The sequence below is a fragment of the Nycticebus coucang genome, chromosome X (genome assembly GCF_027406575.1).
Source record: "Nycticebus coucang isolate mNycCou1 chromosome X, mNycCou1.pri, whole genome shotgun sequence".
In the NCBI taxonomy this organism is placed as follows: domain Eukaryota; kingdom Metazoa; phylum Chordata; class Mammalia; order Primates; family Lorisidae; genus Nycticebus; species Nycticebus coucang.
This window is the reverse complement of record NC_069804.1, coordinates 160,152,834-160,177,706: the sequence shown is the minus strand read 5'-3', so window position 1 is coordinate 160,177,706 and position 24,873 is coordinate 160,152,834. Positions and strand designations below refer to the sequence as shown.

The 24,873-nt window shown below is 39.7% G+C and overlaps 1 pseudogene; it reads left to right on the top strand.

The window, feature by feature from the left end:
* The first annotated feature begins 1,073 nt into the window (after positions 1-1,073).
* Positions 1,074-1,578, top strand: LOC128577822 (ferritin light chain-like; annotated as a pseudogene).
* The last annotated feature ends 23,295 nt before the right edge of the window (positions 1,579-24,873 follow it).

Genomic DNA, 24,873 nt, shown 5'->3' with positions numbered 1-24,873 from the left:
GGGGCCGGGTTTGAACCCGCCACCCTCAGCATATGGGGCCGGCGCCCTACTCACTGAGCCACAGGCGCCGCCCTGCTATTTTTTGTTGCAGTTGTCATTGTTGTTTCGGGGTTGGGGCCGGCTGGAACCCAACAGCCTTGCTGTGTGTGGCTGGCACTGTAACCACTGTGCTACAGGCACTGGGCCGCTTCTGGTTTTGAAGATGTATTCAGGTGGCCTCTAAAAGCTGGAGAAGCAGAAAACAGAGTGCTCCCTTAGACCCTCCAGAAGAAACCAGTGTTGTAGATATCTTCATTTTGTTTCAGACTCCTGACATCTAGAACTGTAAGGGAATAAATTTGTGTTGTTTTAAAAGCTGCTAAATATGTGGAAATTTATTACAGCAGCAATAGAAAGTTAACACAGGTTGATTTCAATATCTTTTTGGGTTCAATGTACCGTTGAACAATCAAAGGATTAGATTTTACTTTTTTAGATCAAAATATCAAATTATTTGAAATTTGAGAAACGCACATTCTGATTAATGAGATTTCCGGTTTTATTATATTTTATTTTAATTATGAAATATTTTAAACACGCCAAAAGTACAAAATATAATATAACTGCCCATGTATCGACTAAACGAGAATTTTCGATTCACCGTATTTGCTTCAGAACACTTTCCATTTTTTTGTTTGTTTTTGTTTGTTTGTTTGTTTTTGGCCGGGGCTGGGTTTGAACCGGCGACCTCTGGCATATGGGGCCGGCGCCCTACGCCTTTGAGCCACAGGCGCCGCCCTCCAGAACACTTTCCTTTAAAAAAAAAAAAACATAAAATATTGGCAGCGCATAAGGTGGTCCCTTGGATCTGTGTCTTGCTTCAACCGTGTTTGGAGGGAAGAGACCTGGAGACTCCGTTTCTTCCAGCCTGCAGCTTTCCAGTCTCCTTTTCCCCTTGCAATGTCTGCGATCATCTTCAGGGCCATCTCCAGCTTCTAGAGGTGGCTAACCCTTATTTATTTATTTATTTATTTGTGTGTGTGTGTGTGTGTGTGTGTGTGTGTGTGTGGTTAGCTCCTTATTACCAATCAACCATGAGCTCCCAGATTCGTCAAAATTATTCCAGCAGATGTGGAGGCAGCCATCCACCACCTGGTCGGCTTGGGTCTGTGGGCCTCCTACACCTACGTACCTCTCTCTGGGCTACTATTTCGACCAGGAAGATGTGGCTCTGAAAGGCATGGGACACTTCTGCAAGTTGGCGGAGGAGAAGCGCGAGGGCGCTGAGCGTGGGTTAAAGATGCAAAACCAGCGTGGCGGCGGCGCTCTCTTCCAGGACGTGCAGAAGCCATCTCAGGGCGAGTGGGATCCAACCCTGGATGCAATGGAAACCGCCCAGGCTCTTTTGGATCTTCATGCCCTGGGTTCAGCCGCACAGACCCTCATCTCTGTGACTTCCTGGAGAGTCACTTCCTAGATGAGGAAGTGAAACTCATCAAGAAGATGGGCATCCACCTGACCAACCTCCACAGGCTGGCTGGCCCCCAGGCTGGGCTGGCCGAGGATCTCTTGGAAAAGCTCACTCTCAAGCACGACTAGGAGCCTGTGGAGCCCAGCGACCTCTGAGGAGCCCTCCTCAAAGTATTGGGTGCTGCCGGAGCCTCTCCCTCCAGCCACAAGGCAGCTTTTTAACCACCCTGGAGTCCTCTCCCAAGCCTTGGACCAACTGGAAATAAAGCTTTGAGCACCTAGTCAAAAATAGATAAATAAAATAAAAAATAAAATATTGCTGAAGCTATTAAAATTGTGCTCCTCAACTTTTCCCTTGTGCTTCTTGGCCAGAGCTTGGTATGTATAATTATAATGCATATTATTATACCAGTACTATACACGGATATATTCATAAATATTTCACAGGCTTTTGTGTATTTAATATTTATATAAGAAAGTATTCTTTTGCAAAACCTTTTCATTTTGCATTATGTTTTTGAGATTTATATTGACAGAGTATATTGTAATTGCTGTATTCTTTTTTTATTTTTCAGAACTTTAATCTCCATAAAGTTTGTAATGGCAATAAAGGGAAAAGGCCAGAATTATCTTCATTTGGTAGATAAAGTACATAGATTATTTCCTAATTCACACATTGAATCATAGGTAAGATAATCAACATAAAAATATGTAAGAAACTTAAATTCTTCTTTAAAATTTCAGATTAATATGAGAGTACAAATGATTAGGTTACAATATTTGCATTTGTTACTTAAGGGCCCTGTTGTAGTTGTGCCCCTCACCCAGGAGATGTACCATGTACCCTTACATTGTTTCCCTTAGGTGGGAGCACATCAATCTTCCTCTCCTCCACCCTTTCCCCCAGCTTGAATTAAATTGAGTTTTTCTCTTGTGTGGGCACCTATTAGTTTATCCACTGGCTTCGTATTAGTATCGAGTAGGTTGAATACTTGCTTTTCCATTCTTGTGATGCTTTACTTAAGAGAATGTTCTCCAAATCTATCAGGTTAATACAAAAGATGTAAAGTCTCCATCTTTTTATGGATGAATAGTATTCCATCATATGCATATACCACAGTTTATTAATCCATTCACGCACTTGGGTTGTTTTCACACGTTGGTGATTGTATATTAACCTGTGATAAGCTGTATTCTTTCAATAAATATTTATCTTCATTTATGAAGTATCTATTTATATTTGACAAATTGCCCAGGAGTCTCTGACATTATTCTAGTCCCCATTTTTATATAACCATACATATAACATATGTATATATCCAATAAATAGTGTGTAGGCAGATTATGCACTTTGAAACCTTAATTAAAAGGTATTATGCTGTACCTATCCTTTTTTTTTTTTTTTGACACAGAGTCTCACTGTGTTGTCCTCGGTAGAGCGCTGTGATGTCACAGCTCACAGCAACCTCAAACTCTTGGGCTTAAGCGATTCTCTCGCCTCAGCCTCCCAAGTAGCTGAAACTACTGGCACCCACCCCAACGCCTGGCTATTTTTTTTGTTGCAGTTGTTATTGTTGTTTAGCTGGCCTGGGCCAGGGTCGAACCCACCAGCCTCAGTGCAAGTGGCTGGCGCCATAACCACTGTGCTACGGGTGCCAAGCCTGTACCTATCTTTTTATAACTTGCTTTTGTCACTCAATACAATTTGGTAGGTTATTTCGTATCCATAAACATACTAGAAGGCCTTTCATTTTTAACTGCTTTACAGTACTGAATTGTATGAACAAACCAAATTATTATTTATTAATATTATTATTATTTGCAGTTTTTGGCCGGGGCTGGGTTTGAACCTGCCACCTCTGGCATATGGAGCCGGCACCCTACCCCTTTGAGCCACAGGTGCCGCCCAACAAATCAAATTATTTATCCATTTATCCGCTATGAAACAATAAGGTGGTTTTTCCATTTTCACCAATTCATACAGTGCTGTAATTAGCATCTTTGTACACAAGTTTCTTTATACACATGTGACTTTCTCTACTTTAGATAGGTATTAAAAATACCAAATGCATATCTAAACTGTAACTATATGGGTAAATACCCTTCTTGAATAATTTATGCCTTTTTGGTATAGAAATTATGTTATCATTTTATATGTGTGTGTGTATTCTAAGACAGTTTGGACAAAATGAGGTTACCTGTTCTTTGAAGGTTTTGTAGAACTCCCTGATGCAATTATCTAGGATTGCTATGCTCCCCGCTACCATCCTCCTTTGAGTTTAATTACTTAGTAGCTAATTCAAATACCATTAATAGTTGTAAGGCTTTCTGTTTCAAAACCTTTCTTCTCACATACATTTTGACCATACATATTTTTAAGGAAGTTGTCCATTTCATTCTAAGTTTCCAGTTCTAGAGGCATAAAGTTATTTATTGTAGTCTGTATTGCTTTCGTTCTTATTATTCCATACTATATCCCTTAATTTTCTTATTTATTGGGTGGTGCCTGTGGCTCAAAGGCGTAGGGCGCTGGTCCCATGTACCAGAGGTGGCAGGTTCAAACCCAGCCCTGGCCAAAAACCGCAAAAAAATATTATTTATTTATTTATTTTGAGACAGAGTCTCACTAAGTCTCCCTTGCTAGAGCGCTGTGGCATCACAACTCACAGTAACCTCAAACTTTTGGGCTTAAGCTATTTTCTTGCCTGGGCCTCCCAAGTAGCTGGGACTATAGGCGCCTGCCACAACACCTGGCTATTTTTTTTTCTTGTTGTTGTCATTGTTGTTTAGCAGGGTTGGGCCGAGTTTGAACCCACCACCCCAGGTGTATGCGACCGGCACCCTAACCACTGAGTACGGGCTCTGAGCCTCCCATAATTTTCAATATTGTCTATGTGCCTTTTCTCTTGATTATTTCTTTCAAATGAGCAGCTTTTGGGTGTGAATGCTCCATTCTCTATTTATTATATCACTGATTTTTCTGTTCTTTATTATTTTCTTTCTTCTACCTTCTCTGGATTAATTCTACCATCTTGTTCACTAATTCCAATCTCTTTCTTAACATTTTAATTAAAATAGGCCAGGCTCGGTGGCTCATGCCTGTAATCCTAGCAATCTGGGAGGCCGAAGCCGGTGGATTGCCTGAGTTCACAGGTTTGAGACCAGCCTGAGCAAGAGCGAGACACCCGTCTCTAAAAACAGCAGGGCATTATGGCAGGTGCCTGTAGTCCTAGTTCCTTCGGAGACTGAGGCAAGAGAATCACTTGAGCCCAAGAGTTTGAGGTTGCTGTGAGCTATGACGCCATGGCACTCTACCAAGGGTGACAAAGTGAGACTCTGTTTCAAAAAAAAAAAAAATGTTGTAAAGAACCGGTATTTTTTTTTTCAGATGACTGTCTTGCATTTCATTCATAAATAATAATTGTACATATTTATGGGTATATGTGATATTTGATATGTACATGCAATGTTTAATGATTAAATTATAGGAATTGAGATATCCATCAATTCCAAATATATTATTTCTTTGTGTTAAGACCATTGCAAATATTTTCTTCTAGCTGTTTTAAAATATAGAACACATTATTGATAACTGTAATGTTATCTAACACTACAACTTATTATTACTATGTAACTGCATATTTGTTTTTTTCCAATAAAATAATTTTTATTTTATTTTATTTTTTTTATTTTTTTTATTAAATCATAACTGTATACATTGATATGATCATGGGGCATCATACACTCGCTTCATAAACCATTTGACACATTTTTATCACAGTGGTTAACATAGCCTTTCTGGCGTTATCTCAGTTACTGTGCCAAAACATTTACATTCTACATTTACCAAGTTTCGCAAATACCCCTGTAAGATGCACCACAGGTGTGATCCCACCGATCCCCCTCCCTCTACCCACCCCCCCCCTTCCCACTTCCCCCTATTGTTAAGTTGTAGCTGGGTTATAGCTTTCACGTGAGAGTCCCAAATTAGTTTCATAGTAGGGCTGTGTACATTGGGTACTTTTTCTTCCATTCTTGGGATACTTTACTAAGAAGAATATGTTCCAGCTCCATCCATGTAAACATGAAAGAGGTAAAGTCTCCATCTTTCTTTAAGGCTGCATAGTATTCCATGGTATACATATACCACAATTTATTGATTCATTCGTGTCCATACTACCCAAAGCAATATATAATTTCAACACACTCCCTATTAAAGCTCCACTGTCATATTTTAAAGATCTTGAAAAAACATTACTTCGTTTTATATGGAATCAGAAAAAACCTCGAATAGCCAAGACATTACTCAGAAATAAAAACAAAACAGGAGGAATCACACTACCAGACCTCAGACTTTACTACAAATTGATAGTGATCAAAACAGCATGGTATTGGCACAAAAACAGAGAAGTAGATATCTGGAACAGAATAGAGAACCAAGAGATGAATCCAGCTACTTACCGCTATTTGATTTTTGACAAGCCAATTAAAAACATTCAGTGGGGAAAAGATTCCCTATTTAACAAATGGTGCTGGGTGAACTGGCTGGCAACCTGCAGAAGACTGAAATTGGACCCACACCTTTCACCATTAACTAAGATAGACTCTCACTGGATTAAAGATTTAAACTTAAAACATGAAACCGTAACTGCATATTTGTACCAATTAACCAACCTGTCTTCATCATCTCCTTCCCAGGCTCTGGTGACCAACTTTCTACTCTTTATATCCATGAGAGCAACACTTTTAGCTCCCGTATATGAGGGGGAACATGCGATATTTGTCTTACTATGCCTGACTTACTTCACTTACATAATGGTCACCAGGTTCATGCATGTTGCTGCAAATGGCAGGATTTTATTACTTTTTATGGCTCAACAATATTCCATTGTCTATCTATGCCACATTTTCTTTACCCATTCATCCATTGATAAACACTTAGATTGAGTCTATATTGTGGCTATTGTGAATAGTGTTGTGATAAACATGGGAGTGTAGCTATCTCTTCAATATACTGATTTCCTTTCTTTTGGATATTTCCAGCAGTGGGATTGCTTGATCATGTGGTAGATCTATTTTTAGGTTTTTGTTTTTTTTTTTTTAAGAGACAGAGTCTCACTTTGTTGCCCTCGGTAGAGTGCCGTTCCATCACAGCTCACAGCAACCTCCAGCTCTTGGGCTTAGGTGATTCTCTTGCCTCAGTCTCCCAAGTAGCTGGGACTACAGGCGCCCGCCACAACGCCCAGCTATTTTTTTGTTGTTGCAGTTTGGCCAGGGCTGGGATCGAACCTGCCACCCTTGGTATATGGGGCCAGTGCCCTAATCACTGAGCCACAGGCGCCACCCTTTTTTTGTGTTTTCTTCATTTTCTTTCATCCATGTTTTATGGTTTTCACTGTATAAATGTCTCTCTTTTTCTTCAGTAACAATTTTTTTTTTTTTTGGCCGGGGCTGGGTTTGAACCCGCCACCTCCAGCATATGGAACCAGCACCCTACTCCTTGAGCCACAGGCGCCGCCCCAGTAACAATTTTTTTTAAAGGCTATTTTGTCTGATATTAATGTAGGCATTTCAGCTCCCATTTGTTATCTGTTTGCATGGTACATTGTTTTCCAGAACTGTGGAAATTTGCCAAATCCTGGTAGCAATTTAGAGATCTAAAAAAGTTGATTCTGAAAAATGTTTTCAATTTTAAATTGATTTTAGGAAAGAAATTTCAGAAGTCTCCACTGTGCCATTTTTTTTTTGTAGAGACAGAGTCTCACTTTATTGCCCTCAGTAGAGTGCCATCGCGTCACACAGCTCTCAGCAACCTCCAACTCCTGGGCTTAGGCGATTCTCTTGCCTCAGCCTCCCAAGTAGCTGGGACTACAGGTGCCGGCCACAGTGCCCGGCTATTTTTTTGTTGCAGTTTGGCCGGGGCTGGGTTTGAACCCACCACCCTCAGTATATGGAGCTGGCGCCCTACCCACTGAGCCACAGGCGCCACCCTCCACTGTGCCATTTTTACTGAAGTTACTGGTCGACTCATTCTTTAAGGATATTTAAATTTTTTCCTACATATCTGATTTTGAGAGACTTTTGTTTTTGATTTTGATACAATTGCATTGTGATCTAAGAACATACTCTATATGAATAACTTTATTTTGTTGATTGATGGAGGTTTTTTTCTTTAATTTGGAATTTTAGAATTAGATGACACTATAGTTAACTGAAGTTTAAATAGAAGGCCTTTTAAATTTCATTCCTTGCTGGAAATATTATTATACATACCAACCAATGTTCATGGGCCACCCAGAACATAAACACTAATGAATAAAATAGAATATTTATATGTTGGTTAAGGTTTTTGCAATGCTCAAGAGCCATCATTCAGGCTTTAGAGTCAAACTGACCTGGATTCAAATACAAGTTCTACTACAGCTAATTATGTGACCTCAGTCTTTTGACTTAACTTCATATCCTTAGACAAGTTATTCAACATCATTAATCCTCAACTTTATCATCTGTAAAAATAAAATACAGTAAAACCTCCATAGTTGATCTCCTCCCTACATTGACTACCTCCTTAATTAGACCTAATTTTCATAGACCAGACACATACAGGCCTAGCTCCTTATGTTGACCACCTCTGTATGTTGAACAGTTTGTTACAGTTCCTTAGGTGGTCAACTTACAGAAGTTCTATTGTATGTTATAAATTTGTCATGGTTGTTGTCAGGATTAAACAAAATGGAGAATACCAAAATGACTGGAGCAGAAGATGTGAGAAGGATTAAGTATAAAATATTAGGCAGGGCTGCATAATAAAGCGATAAGTATGTGGGAAGTGCCTCATAAAACTTTATCCCTTTCCCTATTTGTTTACTTAGTCATCGTAGAAAAATTGTAGAAAATTGAGCATAAGGGGAAACTAAGATACCCTCACCTCCAGAAGATTAATTAATATTTGCTAACAAAATTGGCCAACTTTCACTTGCTTTGTTGTTATTTGCTTCTTTCTGTATAAAAAGTAGTGACAGCAACATTCCAATAACTTGAGATTTCTAGTTGGCTGAGTTCTGATTAATTGATTTTTTTTTTACCTTCTATCAATAACTGGGAGTTAACTTTAATTAGGGAAATAAACTCTTGACCCACCGACTGTATAATTTTGAAAGGAAAAGAAAAATATTAACACTAATTACGTACTCAAGGGTCTCTGAGAATTTCAGTATTTGACTCTATTTTTAGGGTCTTGAGTGGCATTAAGTGTTATATTTCTAAAAAAAGAAGTCCACCGAGCAATATTTTGTTCAAGTGAACTAAAATTATGCTTTTCCATTCATTTAGCTTTCCTTAGTTAAATATATTTTGTGTTGAAATACCAGTATAAGAAGAATAAAAAAATGTTAAGTCTATTGGGGGTAATTAATAAGAGTTTCCCTTTTGTTTAGTTTAAATATGATTCTATCTTTGAGGGTTTAACCTTTTCTTAGTAGAATCATTTGGTATTAAAATAAGAACATCAATTCTTGGTAAAATTCAAGTCAATCCATTCCACTTTTAAATTTATGTTCACATTTCTACTATTTAAGATCAACTGTTCATTCCATACATCTCCATCTTCTTCATGTTTCTCTTACAGATTGAAAGACAGAAATATAAAGCACTGTTCTTTGTAGTTGAAGACATATATAAATGCTTATATTTATGAATACACATTATTCTTGAACGTGTACTTTGGGGTCGAGAAACTTATCTCATTTATTTTTCACAACATCCCTTTTAAATCATGGTTTTAATCCCTGTTGTTAGAAATGAGAAATCCTGAATTTTATTTTATTTTTTTGAGACAGGGTCTCTATTGCCTAGCTTGGAGTGCAATGATGAGGTCATAGCATATTGTGACCTCATCCTCCTGGGCTCAAATGATAACCCCACCTCAGCCTCCCAAGTAGGTGTGGCTGCAGGCATGCAGCACTGCATCCAGACAATTTTTTATTTTTTGTAGAGATGGAGTCTTGCTGTGTTGTCCAGTTGGGGTCTTGCTGTGTTGTCCTGGCCTTGAGTGATCCTCTCACCTTGGCCTTTCAAAGGTCTGGGATAACAGACATGAGTCACCATATCCAGCTGGGAAAAATAGATTTTAAAAATCTGCCTTAATTTACCCTTCCCCTCCACCCCCTCCAACTTGCTTGCTTTCCATTGAGCTTTACTACAAAATGTGCACATGAGTGTTGATAAATTAGTTCCAATTTAATAGTGAGTATACATGGTGTTCATTTTTCTATTCTTGTGAAACATCACTTAGAAGAATGGTTTCCAGTTCCATCCAGGTTGTTACAAAAGGTAATGAGGGGCACAATTACAACTTTGACTCAAACTATACAAAAGCAATTCATGTAGCCAAAACGTATGTACTCCTTAATAATCTGAAATTAAAAAAATAGAGATACGATAAAAATTGTTATGATTGTACAGATTTTCTGATGCTTACTATGTGCTAGAAACTTTTTCATATTTTATCTACAAGCTTTCTGAAAATCCAGCATCACAGGTGCAAGTATCCACACCATTCAGTTAGGAAACAGAAATCTTCATAAAGTAAATAAATTATATAAAGTCCTCTCCAAGGTTTCCCTTTACAGCTAGAACAAAACTGAAACACTCCAGCCTTGGCTTACTAAACCTACCTGATCCAGCACCTACCTGACTCTCCAGAATAAGCCACAATTCACCTCTGCTCCTCAGCCCTCCGGGCACTTGGGCCTTCTTCCTGTGTCTTGAACACACCAAGCTCAGCCCCACTCTGGGCCTTTGCGTTTGCTGTTCCTTCTGCTGTTTGATCCTTGCCTAGATCTTTGCATGGCTGTTCATTTCTCATTACTCCAGTCTCGGTTCTCATCTCCTCTTTAAAGAGTTAGTTCTTTCAGGGGTCCTCAAACTGTGGCCTGCGGGCCACATGAGGCGGTGTGATTGTATTTGTTCCCGTTTTGTTTTTACTTCAAAATAAGATATGGGCAGTGTGCATAGGAGTTTGTTCATAGTTTTTTTTTTTTTAAACTATAGTCCGGCCCTCCAACAGTCTGAGGGACAGTGAATTGGCCCCCTGTTTAAAAAGTTTGAGGACGCCTGCAAATCAGTATCCTCTGTCCACTCCTATCACTCTATTAACATTATCCTATTATAACACCTTCTGGCGCTTACTGGTACTTGAAACTAAATTATTTTAAACAATTCCATTTATGTGCTTTTGCTCTCATCACCAACTCATTCCAACACTGAAATGTGAGCTCATTGAAGGCAGGGACTCAGACTGTCTCAATCACTGCTTGTACTCCCTGTACCTGGAAGAGTGCCTAGCCTAATAAATATTTATTGACTGCCTAAAAAATTTAACATTGAGTAAAATGTACCTGATTAAATGAACTAATAATCATGGAAGCACAGAAATGACTCTCAAGTGCATTATACTGAGTAAAAAACTATGTAGTGAAAAATTCCACTTATGTAGCATTCTGGAAAAGACAAAACCATAGGGGTAAAAAACAGATGAGTGGTTACCAGGAGTTGGGGGTGGACTGGTAGGGATAGACATAAAGGGACACAAGAGACTGTTTTGGGTGTTGGAACCATTCTGTATTTTGTTTCTGATGGCTATTTATGACTATGTGTTCATTAAAATAATAGAACTGGTTTGCTAACAGGATGAATTTTTGTATGTGAATTTTATACTTTAATAAATCTGATTTAATTTAAAAAATAAAAATAAATAAAATTCTCTTTACATTTTCTCCCTCCATCTTCCACCATTTAAATAGAAATTTAAATATCCATAATTTAAATAGAAATAAGTGCTGCTCTTTGGCGGGGTTATATAATTATTACAGAATGGTTAGTGGGCTCCCAAGATTTTGACCCTCCTCTTTGGGAACTGCGTTCAAGACCCATTCTTTGACTCTAAGTGGTACAAAACGTTGGTATGGTGAGAGTAAGTTTGATTTTTGGAAAGGACATACTGTCTCTGAAAGCAAAGTCTGATGAGCAATATGGGGAGTAGAGATCAAGCTGGGTGAAAATGTTTTTGTTCAATGACTAGGTGCAGATCTGAAGGAAAGATTGTGCTTTTATCGTATGGCTCAGATACTGGCTCTAAAGACTGTTCCTCTAAAGAGGAGTTCCAAAATGTGAAGTACTGGCAGTGAAGAGGCTACTTTTGTTAGACAGAGGTCACTTGGATGTTTCAAGTGCTAAGAGTTTTGTTCATACAAAATAGTCTCATTAGTCACTGTAGAATAGGAGATCAACTTGTTCCCCGATGATTTAAGTGTAGTTTTACTTTCATTTGTTTCTGTAAAACAGTCTTAAACCATTTAGCAAAAGTCACTTACATTGAAAACCCTGGTCCCCACCTGGTTAATAAAGCTTGGCCCCTTTAGTACCTTCAGTAGGCATTTACCCTATGCCAGGAAGGCTATGTTAACTAGTGTGATGAAAGTGTGTCAAACGGTCTGTGAAGCTAGTGAATGATGCCCCATGATCATATCAATGTACATAGCTATGATTTAATTAAAAAAAAAAGAAAATAAAAAAATAATAAAACTGTTGGAAAAAAAAATGAAGAATGATTTGAATGTCCTGCTGATATGGAAAGTATCTTAGTGAAGAGAATTATCTCTGTTGATTGGATTGAGCAATCTCAGAGGTTAGGTAACTTGTCCCAAATCTTTCGTATGTGAAGAGACTAGATGTATGTGGATTTTATGGTTCTGATAGGAATGACACTCAGTCAGGACTGACAAACAAATGCAATCAGTGGCATTCAATGTCCTTTTAATTCTAGATGGTCATAGTGTTAGAAGAACTTTAAGCTAGGCTCCAGTGACCAGAGAGTACTGAGAAATATGTAGTACATAATGGAATTCAGGTGAGACCATACTCAGGACTATTAAGGAGTAATTACAGTTCTGTGGTGCCTTTCTTTGCCCCTGAAATGCAGCTGATTCTTGGTGGCAGGGCATCAGCCCGCTTGCACACAGCATGGTGTACAGCTCAAGTAGAAAAAAGAGGAGAGGGAACTTTCAGTGCCTTCTCAGAGTGTCACCAGAGATTCTCATACTCCTGTGAAAAGATCCTGATGCTTCTCCTTGTGTACTTTCGACAGAGCAAAGTATACAATCTTATAATTGACCTTGGCTATGTTTCTTAGAAGCCACAAACCCAGGGCTGCCAGCTTTGAGTTTTTCTATTGCATTGTGAGATGAAAGTCAGGGGATTCAATCCTTGCAATATTATACAGTGAAGGAGCATAAAAGTACTCCTTTAAGAATGTCCATTTGTAAATAGAATTTGTTTCTTTGGCACATACTTCCTTAAGAGATAAGAAACCCCGCCAAGGAATGGAGCTGAGCATGGAGGGCCACCCTTAATGCGGGCTTTGACTTTTGACTTTTACAGCCAAGGCTGGACTGCTCTTTCCCTTTGGGGCTTTAATCTAGGCCTTAGTCATTCGTCACACATTGTTATGAACCACCGGTTTAAATTCCAGTGTCTTTCCTCATACTTTTCACCTTGGTCTGCCTTTCTAGGGCCATTAAAGATTGTTTCATACAAGCAGTAGTGAGAGAAACTCACAGTCCTCCCATAGTTCATTCAGTCTTTTTTTCTTTTAAGACAAGAGTCCCACTATGCCACCTTTGGTAGGTGCTGTGGCGTCACAGCTCAGAGCAACTTCAAACTCTTGAGCTTAAGCAACTCTCTTGCCACAGCCTCCCAAGTAGCTGGGACTACAGGCGTCCATCACAATGCCCAGCTATTTTTTTGTTGCAGTTGTCATAGTTGTTTGGCAGGCCCGGGGTGGGTTCGAACCTGCCAGCCTCGGGGCATGCGGTGCCATAACCACTGTGCTACGGGCGCCAAACCAGTCCTTCCATATTTCTCTATTTCCCTTCTCTGTCCCTCCTCTCTTTCTCTGTCCCCCTCCCCCTCCTCCTTCCTCTTTAGTTAATGCACCTACATTATTGGTCTGTGACTGTCGGCCCTTTTAAATTTTACAGAATAGCAAACTGAAAAAACAACAACTTCGAAAAATGTACTACTTAAGTGCATTAAGTTGCTTTTCCCTCTGACCTTACGTAAAATGTGAAGGTCAAAGAAATATTATAGTTACAGTTCCATTTAACTGTCACCTGAGCAATCAGAACCTTCAGACAACTGGCAGAAGTTGCAGTTTCAAGTGGAAGCTGGGAAAGCCTACACTGCCCAGAAGGCCTGTACTCCAAAGCTGGCTAAGTATACAGATGCATGGGGAAAGATGCTGAAGGAGTTTGGCAATACTTTACATATGCTAATCGAAGCCATCGTGATTGTGGAAGAGAGGAGATTCTGTGCCTTGGAATGGCTGGTCATGGCACAGCTATGCCTCTTGTGTGACTCTTGGGGAAAAAGTGCAGGTTAGTATAAAAAGGGCTGTGTTTACCAAAGAAATACTGTATCATACATGAGTTCTTTTTAATGAGCTGAAAAGATTTTTGAAGAATGAACAGTGACGTCAGCTGATGGCAGAATACAAATGTCAAATTTTCCCTTTGCCTTAGAAAAGAGAAAAATAGGTCTCAGATCATAGGATTAAGACAAAAATGAGTAAAAGATTGGAGGAAGCAGTGTACAAAATAAAACAGATTTAAGTCTCTCACCTGTAATTTCTCCAGTTCTTCTGATTCATTCCGTTATCTATTCTTGAACCTGCCTAAAATGTAGTTTTAACTGGGGTGGGAAAGAATCGATTGAGCCTGTAGTTGAGCACTCTCAGAAGATAACTAGTCCTTTTCAGTCCTCCTGAAAAGATAGCCATTTTCACTCATGCTTGCCTTCCTTCACTTTCTTTCTTCCTTCCTCCCTCCCTTCCTTTCTTCCTCTAATCATCAAATATATTTGAATCCTCACTGCATTTGAGGTGATAGTGATACAGACATAAGTTAGATGTAGTCCCTGCTCTGAAAGAGTTCAAGGGCATAAGTGCATTGGCAGAGTGGAAAGTGAAGGCATTGAGTTGTCTCCAGCATACACTGGGGATACAAAGGGGATGGTGATAACTTTTTTCCAAACGAAGTTCACAATATTAATAACTTGTAAATGAGGCAACACCATTACTGATGAAGAAAATGAGATCTGGAGAGGGGGAGGTAGCTGCCTAAGTTCTGCTGGAGAGGCAGACTTTGAACCCACCTTGCCATTGCCATAAAGGCCTTTGGTACCCCTCCTCATTACAGTAATAACAGGTCAGCTTTGTCCCCCAGAAATACCAAAGGAGACCTGAACCATTAACTCTAAGCATTCCATAGGAATAAAATGACATTTTCCTGTGGGGCATGGGAGCTTAGAGAGAATGAATGATTAGAGAGAAAGATGAGGTACTCTTTCCCCTTTCCCCCAACCTCAGGCTTATTCTGCTCAGCCAAAGTCCCCCAGGACAGCCTGGACCTCGGGTCTTTATGAGCATCTTTTGAAGTGGGTTGTCACCAGGGCTGATAGCCTGGCTATAAAACTGAAATCTTAGGGTTGGTAAAGGGCTGTACTTCTAATCATCCATAACTGAGAGCTCAGATCATGAAATGCACGTGGTACCCTCATTTGGGAATGAAGGGGAATTTACTTTCTGCTGGGCCAGTCTTGCCAGCAGGCAGTTTTACTGCATGAAGGGAGAAAAATCTCTCCTCTACCCCACTAATTTAAACCTCATTCCCAACCAGTCCACCTTCTGGTAATTTAACTGAAGTTATTTACATGACCAACTTCAAGGGGGATTTTTTATTGTCTTAATCAGAGGGTTTTATTTGACAAGGCTTGAACACACACAAAACAACAACAGTAGCTACAGACCTAATCTTAATCTGGTGATCCGTTTTTATTATTATATGTTAATAATAAAGACAAGGGTAAGGAATACTATCTCATCTCTTTCCTTGATCACTTTAAGCATATTTGTGACAGAGGGCCATATCTGTTTTTGAGATATGTGTATCGGAGGGAATAAGATGATGGATGATTTATCTAAGAATATGCAATAAATTGGTAGTGCTGGGGGCAATAATACGGACTGTTAAGCTAGGATTTAGCCTCTTTTTGGTCACATTACAATTAGAAAGTAAATTGTGTGTGTGAAGTATGCAAAAGAATATTATACCACCAAATCACTTTTTACATGCTGTCACGTGAATGGGAATGTTAGCTATACAAAATGAAAGATTGTAATAATGTTTATTAGGTTTTTATTCTTAGGTTTTATTTATTTACTTGGCAAACACTTATAGAGGGCCTCCCATGTGCTTGTACTGTTCTAAAACTTATAAAAGTTCTAAACTCATTAATCTTCATAACTACCTTTTGAGGTAGATACTATATTATTCCCAATTTACATACACATATTAAAAAGTTTTATTTTAAATTCAAATGTGTTAATAAAGGGAAGGAGAAGTTACTTATTTACTTCCCATTGTTATTCAAACTAAACAGATCCACTTTTTCTTTCAATAAAAATGATTAACACAAATTGCCAATTCTCATTTTTCAGGGAAATTAATGTTTATGCTATGCCCTTGATCCGGATTTACCCTCATCCCCACCCTTCCCTACATCATTGAAAATGTACTATTACTGTTTCTTGGAAGAACATATTAACCAGTATGTAATGGCACACTTATGTCTCAGGAGCGAAGCAGACAAACAGACTTGGGGTCCCTGGACCATGACGTACCAGATCTGACTGTTATTTACAGTTCTATGTTCTCCCTCTGCTGTCTCATAGCTAATTTTAGCTGTGTGAAGGAGGGAGACTGATGAATCCAATTGCCAAGGCAGACAGAGTATGGACATGCCGTGCCAGCTTCATGCCGTAACTGGTGATCACACCTCAATAGAACCTTGCAACACTTCTTGTAATCCCAGCTGGGCCTCCCCTGAGCAGAGACAGCAATTATGTGTAGTGGTTTCCAGATGTAAACAAATGTTCATGGGGGACTGGCTTATAATCAGCCAAGTCATTTCACTTATGGCTTGCATCAAATTGGAATGCAAGGTTCTGATCAGGGAAATCGAGCACATTCATTTACTGTCTCAGCAAGTGTTTTCCAGGACTTATGTACCTATCTTTCCCTTTAGAGGTATGACTATATAGTATATTTATGCTATTAAATAAGGTAATTTAGAAATAGAGTATATCTTAAAAATCATTCTATATCTCCTTCTGTATTTAGCTTGGGTACATCAATGTGTATTTGGCCATTTTTCATTTTTCAGTGCCATGTGCCTGAGAGGGCTAACATAGAAAATTTGTTTTTTACGGGAACTTTCATAGTTCTCTCTCAGTGTCTGTCTCCATTTCTCTCTCTCTCTCTTATTAAGTATGCTTCAGAAAATACTTTAGAACACTTATAACTTAGTGTATCACTTAAAATTTTAAGAAAAGAATACTAAAACTTTATATGGAGTGAATTAAAAATCAAAATGTGATTTCACTCAGCTATTGGTTAGTGTGGCACCCAAACTGTGAAAATACATGGAAAGATGTAAAAATGTGAGCTACATAAGAGCAAGTGGTCTCAAAGCACTATGCCCTGTCATCGCTGATACCACTCAAAACTTTATGAGACTACTCACTCCATTGAAGAGCTGTGAGCAGGATTTCAATTCAAAATATAGAGGAAATACTAGGCCCTTGAGGGGTGAAAAGAATCAAGTGAATGACTTAAGAAGAGATGCACATATAAGCTAGTTTGGGAAATAAGGTAATGTGCAGGAAAAATTCAAGTCATTAGGTAAGCAGTCTGTGACTGATCATTAAGCTGTGAATCAAGGTAGGAGCGGTCATGGCAAGTGTCCTGAGGGAGTTTTATGAAGTCCCTGAAGAAAGGTAAGATTTGAGGTCCCTGGGAGAAGCAGGAATTGTGCCAGAACTGGAGGATATGGCCCTGGGCTCCAGTCCTGCCTTTTTCTCTTCCTAGCAGCATAACCATGGGCTAGTTTATTCATTCAACAAACACTTATTTAACACTCCATATATGGCAGGCAATGTTCTAGGTTTTTTACAAACATGAATTCATTTAAGCCTTATAAAAATGCTGCGAAGCAGACAGTGCTATTATTGTCCTCCTTTTTACTGAAGAGGAAACTGAGGAACAGAGAGGTTAAGTGGGAACACTACTAATAAGTGGTAGAGCCAGGAACCAAACCCTGGCAGCTTGTATTCAAGTCATTGCACCCAGCTAGTCAACTATGCTACAAATTACTCAGCTTTTCTATCAGTTCTCCCTTTATTAAGAAAATCCAGGCAATAATTCATTTTAGTCCTGTTGTGAGGAATAAATGTGATAAGGCCAGTGAAAATGCCTGCCACAAAGAAATAAAAAGCTGCTGCTTTTTAAAAAATTTCTTCTCAAAAAAAAAAAAAAAAACACAACTCTTCTCTCTTAGAGACTCGCTTTTGTCCTGGTTCTTGGAATCAATCTTGCCTTGCTATTTTCTTGAGTACTGTAAGCTGTTTGCTTGGATCGTCTATCCTTGCTTCAGGAGGGCCTATCACTATACTCCATCTCTTTTGTGAATACTTCTTTTCCGTTTTTTGTTTTTTTTTTTTAATTTTTCATTTCTTTCTTTTTTATTTTATTATTATTATTTTTTTTGAGACAGAGTCTCACTCTGTCACCTGTGGCATTATAGGTCACAGCAGCCTCACTCTCTTGGGCTGGGCAATCATCCTGCCTCAGCCTCCTCAGCAGCTGGGACTACAGGAGCCCACCATGATGCCTGGCAAGTTTTTCTATTTTTAGAAGAGACGGAGTCTCGCTCTTGCTCAGGCTGGGGGTCTTCAATTCTTGAGCTCAGGTGATCCACCTGCCTCAGCCCCCCACAGTGCTAGGATTACAGGTGTGAGCCACCACACCCAGCCCCTTTTATTTTATTTTTAATTGACATATACTAATGGCATGTGTTTATAGGGTACATCACTCCATGTTTGATACATGTAATATATAGTGATAGGATCAAGGTACAAGGTGTTGAGGACATTCAATATCCTCCTTCTAGTGATGTGTGAGTACTTTTCTAGTGTGTGTTATGCTCCTGGCCATAAGGCCTGCTTCACTCTATGAAGTGGGTCAACCTCCAGATTATAGCCCCTCCTAGTCAGTAGTTAATCAAACTAGACCTAGCTGTGCTTAAGATAGGATATCCCTAAAACATTGGAAGACTTCTGTCCTCTGTAGGCACTATTCACTCAGTGGATACTTAATAAGTATCTGGGGCTCATGTGGCTGGCCATGTGGCAGGTGATACTTGGTACACAAAGATAAATAGGGAAAAGTAAAAACATTACAGCACAAAGGGCGTAGGAAAGACAATATGGGTAAGAGAGCTCTGTGCTTCATCCAGGAGACCATACAGCCCCTGGCTTTGCCCAACTTTAGTCCCTAGTGGCCCTCAGATTGCCTCCAGATGCCCTTTCCCTCTTCCTTCCCTCCCCACGCCATTTAGCCAGCCTTCATCTCCTAGCTTCACACTCCCAGAAGCTAAGTAATCTGATAAAAGTTATTCAGCTAACAGGTTAATGTGTTATTCTTCCTGGGTAATTTTTTTCATTTTTGAGAGGGAGTTTTTGAAGACATTAAGGCATGATGGCAGGAAATTTTAGGTATCATTGCAGCCTGGAGAGGAAGAGAGTGCCCCCCCCACACACACACACAAAACTAGGCTTTTAGGATTAGCCTCAGTCTGGTTTCAATGGTCATTTGCAGTCTTCCTGGGCCCACAGCCACTTCACTACCTTTTGGCTTTTATTATGCCCCTTCCACATTTGGATCAAAGAGAAAATGCATGATTCTTCTCTTTTGTGTTTGGAATATGTTTTCTCTTGACCCAAGAAAAAAATTCTCCCCATCACAAGAGAAATTGAGGAACAGGCTCAGAATGCACCTGGATAAAAATAGGCAACACTCGTGTTCCAGTAGGGATAATTTTAAGTGTTTCATTTATGTTATCTCATTTATTTCTCACCACAAACTCCATGAAGTAGTCATATCATCATTCTCCCCCCCTTTTGTTTTTAGAGACAGAGTCTCACTTGGTCACCTAAGGTAGAGTGCTGTGGTGTCACAGCTCACAGCAACTTCAAACTCTTGGGCTCAAGTGATCCTTTTGCCTCAGCCCCCCCGAGTAGCTGGGACTACAGGTGCCTGCCACAATACCCAGCTATTTTTAGAGACAAGATCTCACTCTAGCTCAGGCTGGTCGCGAACTCGTGAGCTCTGGCAATCCGCCTGCCTTGGCCTTTCAGAGTGCTAGGATTACAGGTGTGAGCCACCACGCTTAGCCTTCATTCCACTTTTAAAACAAAGAACTGAGGCACAGAGAGAGTAAGTAACTCGAATTCAAGGTTACACTGCTACCAAATGAACCCAGGCAATGTGGCTCTGGGATCTGTGCCCTTAATCACTATGCCACACTGGTCAGTGCCTCAGGTTCAAGCCCCCTTTTTCTGCATAGCATCAGCAGATGGATCAGACACAACCATTAGCTCATTGAGATTCATCACTAAGGGTTTCGTTCCATAGCCAGGATATTGCAGCCACACCCCACGTTTGGCAGGGCAGACAGGCCACTGACCTGGCCCTGCTGACCCTGCTCATAGCAGCCTAAGTTAGTTACTCTAGGGTTGATACCCACTATCTCCCTTTCTTTGCTGCTCAAGGTTGACACAAGACTCTCTCTCTTACTCTTTTTTTAAAATAAGAAAAATACTATATTTGGGGCCACACTCATAGCCCAGTGGGTAGGGCTCTGGCCACATACACCGAGGCTGGTGGGTTTGAACCTGGCCTGGGCCAGCTAAACAACAATGACAACTGTAACAAAAAAATAGTCGGGCATTGTGGTGGGTGCCTGTAGTCCCAGCTACTTGGGAGGCTGAGGCAAGAGAATCGCTTAAGCCCAAGAGTTTGAAGTTGCTGTGAGCTTGATGCCACGGCATTCTACCAAGGGCAACATAGTAAGACTCTGTCTCAAAAAAAAAAAAAAAAGAAAGAAAAGAAAAATATTATATTTGAATAGGCACTTCCAAAAGAAGGTACAGCAATATCCAATTAGTATATAAAGTGATCATCGACATTGATTGCATTTATTGGGTGGCGTCCAAAGACTCTCTTGTGCCCTCCTCCCATTCCACTCCACTAGAAAAGGAGGAGAAATGTTCAGAATTGGTGGCTGCTCTGAAAATTTGATAAGGAACAACTGAAGTGTGACTAATCCTACATTCTAAAAGTACAAGGAACGCCTGTAATCCCAGCACTTGGGAGGCTGAGGCGGGTGGATTGCCTGCGCTCACAGGTTCGAGACCAAACTGAGCCAGAGTGAGACCTGGTCTCTAAAAATAGCCGGGCATTGCGGTGGGCATCTGTAGTCTCTGCTACTTGGGAGGCTGAGACAAGAGAATTGCTTGAGCCCTAGAGTTTGAGGTTGCTGGCTCAGTGCCTGTAGCTCAGTGGTTAGGGCGCTGGCTACGTGCACTGGGGCCAGAGGGTTTGAACCTGGCCAGGGCCTTCTAAACAATGACAACAATAACAACAACAACAAAATAGCCAGGCGTTGTGGCAAATGTCTGTAGTCCCAGCTACTGGGAGACTGAGGCAAGAGAATCGCTTAAGCCTAAGAGTTGGAGGTTGCTGTGAGCTGTGAAACCATAGCACTCTACCGAGGGTGACATAATAAAACTCTGTCTCAAAAAAAAAAAAAAAATACAAGGAAGATTCTCCAAAGTAACCCTCCAGTATGACTATAGCCAGCCAATCTCTTCTCAAGCCAACGTGCACACTGTGCTTCCAATCTGCAGTGCCCCCTATCTTCTCTCACTAATGGAACATGTATATGTGCCAGGCACTGTGTTAAGTGCTTTCTTAGTTTTATCATATTTTAAGCTTACAGTATATCAAGGAATGACTCATATTATCTTCATTCTGTTTATGAGAAAATTAAGAGAGAATAACTTGCCCAAGGTCGCTATACCAATAGATAGTCTTTAGCTTCTTGTCCATTCTTTGCATTTTTGCATTGCCATTCAGTTTCATCTCAGGGTCCATGATAAGGGAATCCATTCATACTGATACTATATTCATAATTTCATGAATGCAAAATTCAAGATCATAATTATTATATTGACATGGCGTATGAAGGTTAGAGCATGTTTTAGCACAATTAAAGGGTAGATATTTGAAAATTAAAAAATCAGCTTAGCCGGGTTTCCCATACATGCAAATATAAGTCTTTCATGTTTATGGTCATTGCTTTCTGTGATTATAAATCTAATGGAATTGTGATATGGAGTTTCTTTCTTTCTTTCTTTTTCTTTCTTTCTTTTTTTGAGACAGAGCCTCACTTTGTCACCCTCAGTAGAGTGCTGTGGTGTCATAGCTCACAGCAACCTCAAACTCCTGGGCTTAAGCAATTCTCTTGCCTCAGCCTCCCGAGTAGCTGAGACTACAGGCACCTGCCACGACCCCCAGCTATTTTTAGAGACAAGGTCTTGCTTTGGCTCAGGATGGTCTGGAACCTGTGAGCTCAGGCAATTCACCTGCCTCGGTCTCCCAAGTGCTGGAATTACAGGTGTGAGCCACCACGCCTGGTCCCTGATGCAAAGTATTTTTCACTTGACATAGTTTAAGGCCTTAAAGAAGCTTTTGATTTGGTCTTACCCATACATAAATAATTAAAAGGCAATTCACTTTGGGTGCCTTTTATAAAAAAAAACTTAAACATAATAAATTCAGGTGGTGCCTGTGGCTCAAAGGAGTAGGGCACCAGCCCCATATGCCGGAGGTGGCGGATTCAAAGACAGCCCCAGCCAAAAACTGCAATAAATAAATAAATATAAAAAAGTAAATTCAGCTCATTCACTCTTAAAATGAACGAAAGCAATGTTTTACTCAACTGATAAATAAAATACATTCCTGCTCCACGTTTTAACCATTCCAAGAACAGAGGCACAAGAAGAGCTGAGAAATATAAAAGAGAAATGGGTGAAGTAAAAGGGTGTTAGATGAGAAAAACAGACAGTCGGAATAGGGAGAATGAAGAAAGAAATGAAGGGCCACAGAAGTATTCATAGAATGTAAAAGAACAGAAGTCGACAAACGCAGAGAAAAATAAAAATAAATGGCAACAGGTGAGAGATACAGAAGCAATTCACTTGGAAATAAAGGGCTAATCTCACATTGAATTATTTCTTCAACTTCATAGTGTTTTATTAGACAGAATGCCAAAATGATAAAATAATACCTCCATATTAACAGTTTTGAAAACATACATATAAACCTTGGGGCTCTCCCAATCTTATTCTTATGAATATGCAATCAAGGTGAAGAACATAATTTTGCACCCTAACCTTTTGGCAGTGTTACTTCCTATACAATTTTCTTGGCTTTTTTCTTAACAGTGTTCAGATCATTTCATTGCATTAATATAAAATAAATAGCTTAAGTATTTCTTTAATGTTGGATATTTCGTTTTTTGAAAAGAGTTTTGTTCTTTTTAAATTCAAACTACAGTTGCTTAATCTTTTGAATTACTGGCTTTGAATAATTTCCAGGATCGGAGTCCCTGGGTCCAAGACTATCAACATTTTTATGATTCTTGGCTCCATTTACAATGCCAGCGGCAACTAGAATGAGTGTGTTCTTTCTTCCAGAGCCTTTATTACTGGGTTTTCTACATTGTTATTTTTGGCAATTTGATTTGTATAAAATGATGCCTCCTATTTGAACTATATACTTCTCTTTTTAAATTTCAGATTAGTATAAGGATGCATTTGTTAGGGAAACTCCAAGTTGCTGTTGAGCACACCCAGGAGGTGTACCAAATGCCCCTACATAGTATGGGACAGGTGAGAGCTTACCAAGCCTCTTCCCCCTCCCTCCCTCCCTTCTTGAATTTAATTTTTTTTCTCTTGTCTGGGCATGTAGTTAGTTGTTCATCTACAAGTTTCACGTTAGTATTGAGTACACTGGATGCTTGCTTTTCCATTCTTGTGACACTTTACTTAGGAGGATGTTCTCCAAATCCTTCCAGGTAAATAAATACTAAAGATGTAAAGTCTCCATCTTTCTTTATGGCTAAATAAGTATTCCATGGTATACATACGCCACAGTCTTATTATCCATTCGTGGGTTGATGGGCACTTGGCTTGTTTCCACATCTCTGTGATTGTGAATTGAGCTGCTATAAGTATTTGAGGGCAAATATCCTTATGATAAAATGATTTTTTTTTCTTCTGGGTAGATACGTAGTAATGGGATTGCAGTATCAAATGCAGCAACTACTTTTAGCTCTTTAAGAATTCTCCATATTTCTTTCCAAAAAGGCTGTGTTAGTTTACAATCCCAGGGACAATGTGTAAGTGTTCCCATCTCTCTGCACCCACACCAGCATCTGCAGTTTTGGGACGTTGTGATATGGGCAATTCTTGCTGGGTTTAGGTGATAACTCAGGGCGGTTTTGATTTGCAATTTTCTCTGATGATTAGGGATGATGAGCATTTTTTCATGTGTTTGTTAGCCATTTCTCTTGTTTTTTTTGTTTGTTTTTTAGAGGGTTTTTTGCCGTTTTTGGCCAGGGGCAGGTTTGAACCTGCCACCTCCGGTATATGGGGCCAGTGTCCTACTCCTTTGAATCACAGGTGCCGTTGGTTTCTGTAATCTTGAGAGAAGTTTCTGTTCAATATCTCTTGCCTAATGATAAATGGGGTTGTTTGCTCTTTTCTTATTAATTACTTTGAGTTCTCTGTAGATTCTGGTTATTAAGCCATTGTCAGATTCATAACATGTGAATATCTTCTCCCACTCTGAAGGTTATATGTTTGCTTTAGATGTTTTGCCCTTAGCTATGCAGAAGCTTTTTAGTATGATCAGGTCCCATTTAATTATTTTTGGTTGTTGCTACAATTGCCAAGGGGGTCTTCTTCATAAAATTTTTTCCCAGGTTGAGAATTTTTCCCACTCTTTCTTCTAGAGTATGTAGTCAGTTTATGCACTTTGAAACCTTAATTAAAAGGTATTATGCTGTACCTATTTTTTTTTTGAGTCAGAGTCTCACTATGTCACCCTCAGTAGAGTACTATGACATCACAGCTCACGGCAACCCCAAACTCTTGGGCTCATGCGATTATCTCGCCTCAGCCTCCCAAGTAGCTGGGACTACAAGCACCTGCCACAATGCCCAGCTATTTTTTGTTGTGGTGGTGGTGGTTGCAGTTGTCATTGTTGTTTAGCTGGCCTGGGCTGGGTTCAAACCCACCAGCCTCGGTCATGCGGCTGGCTCTGTAACCACTGTGCTACACGTGCGGAGCATCTTCTAGAGTTGTTAGCCCTTCATGTCTTAGATTTAAATCTTTTATCCATCTTG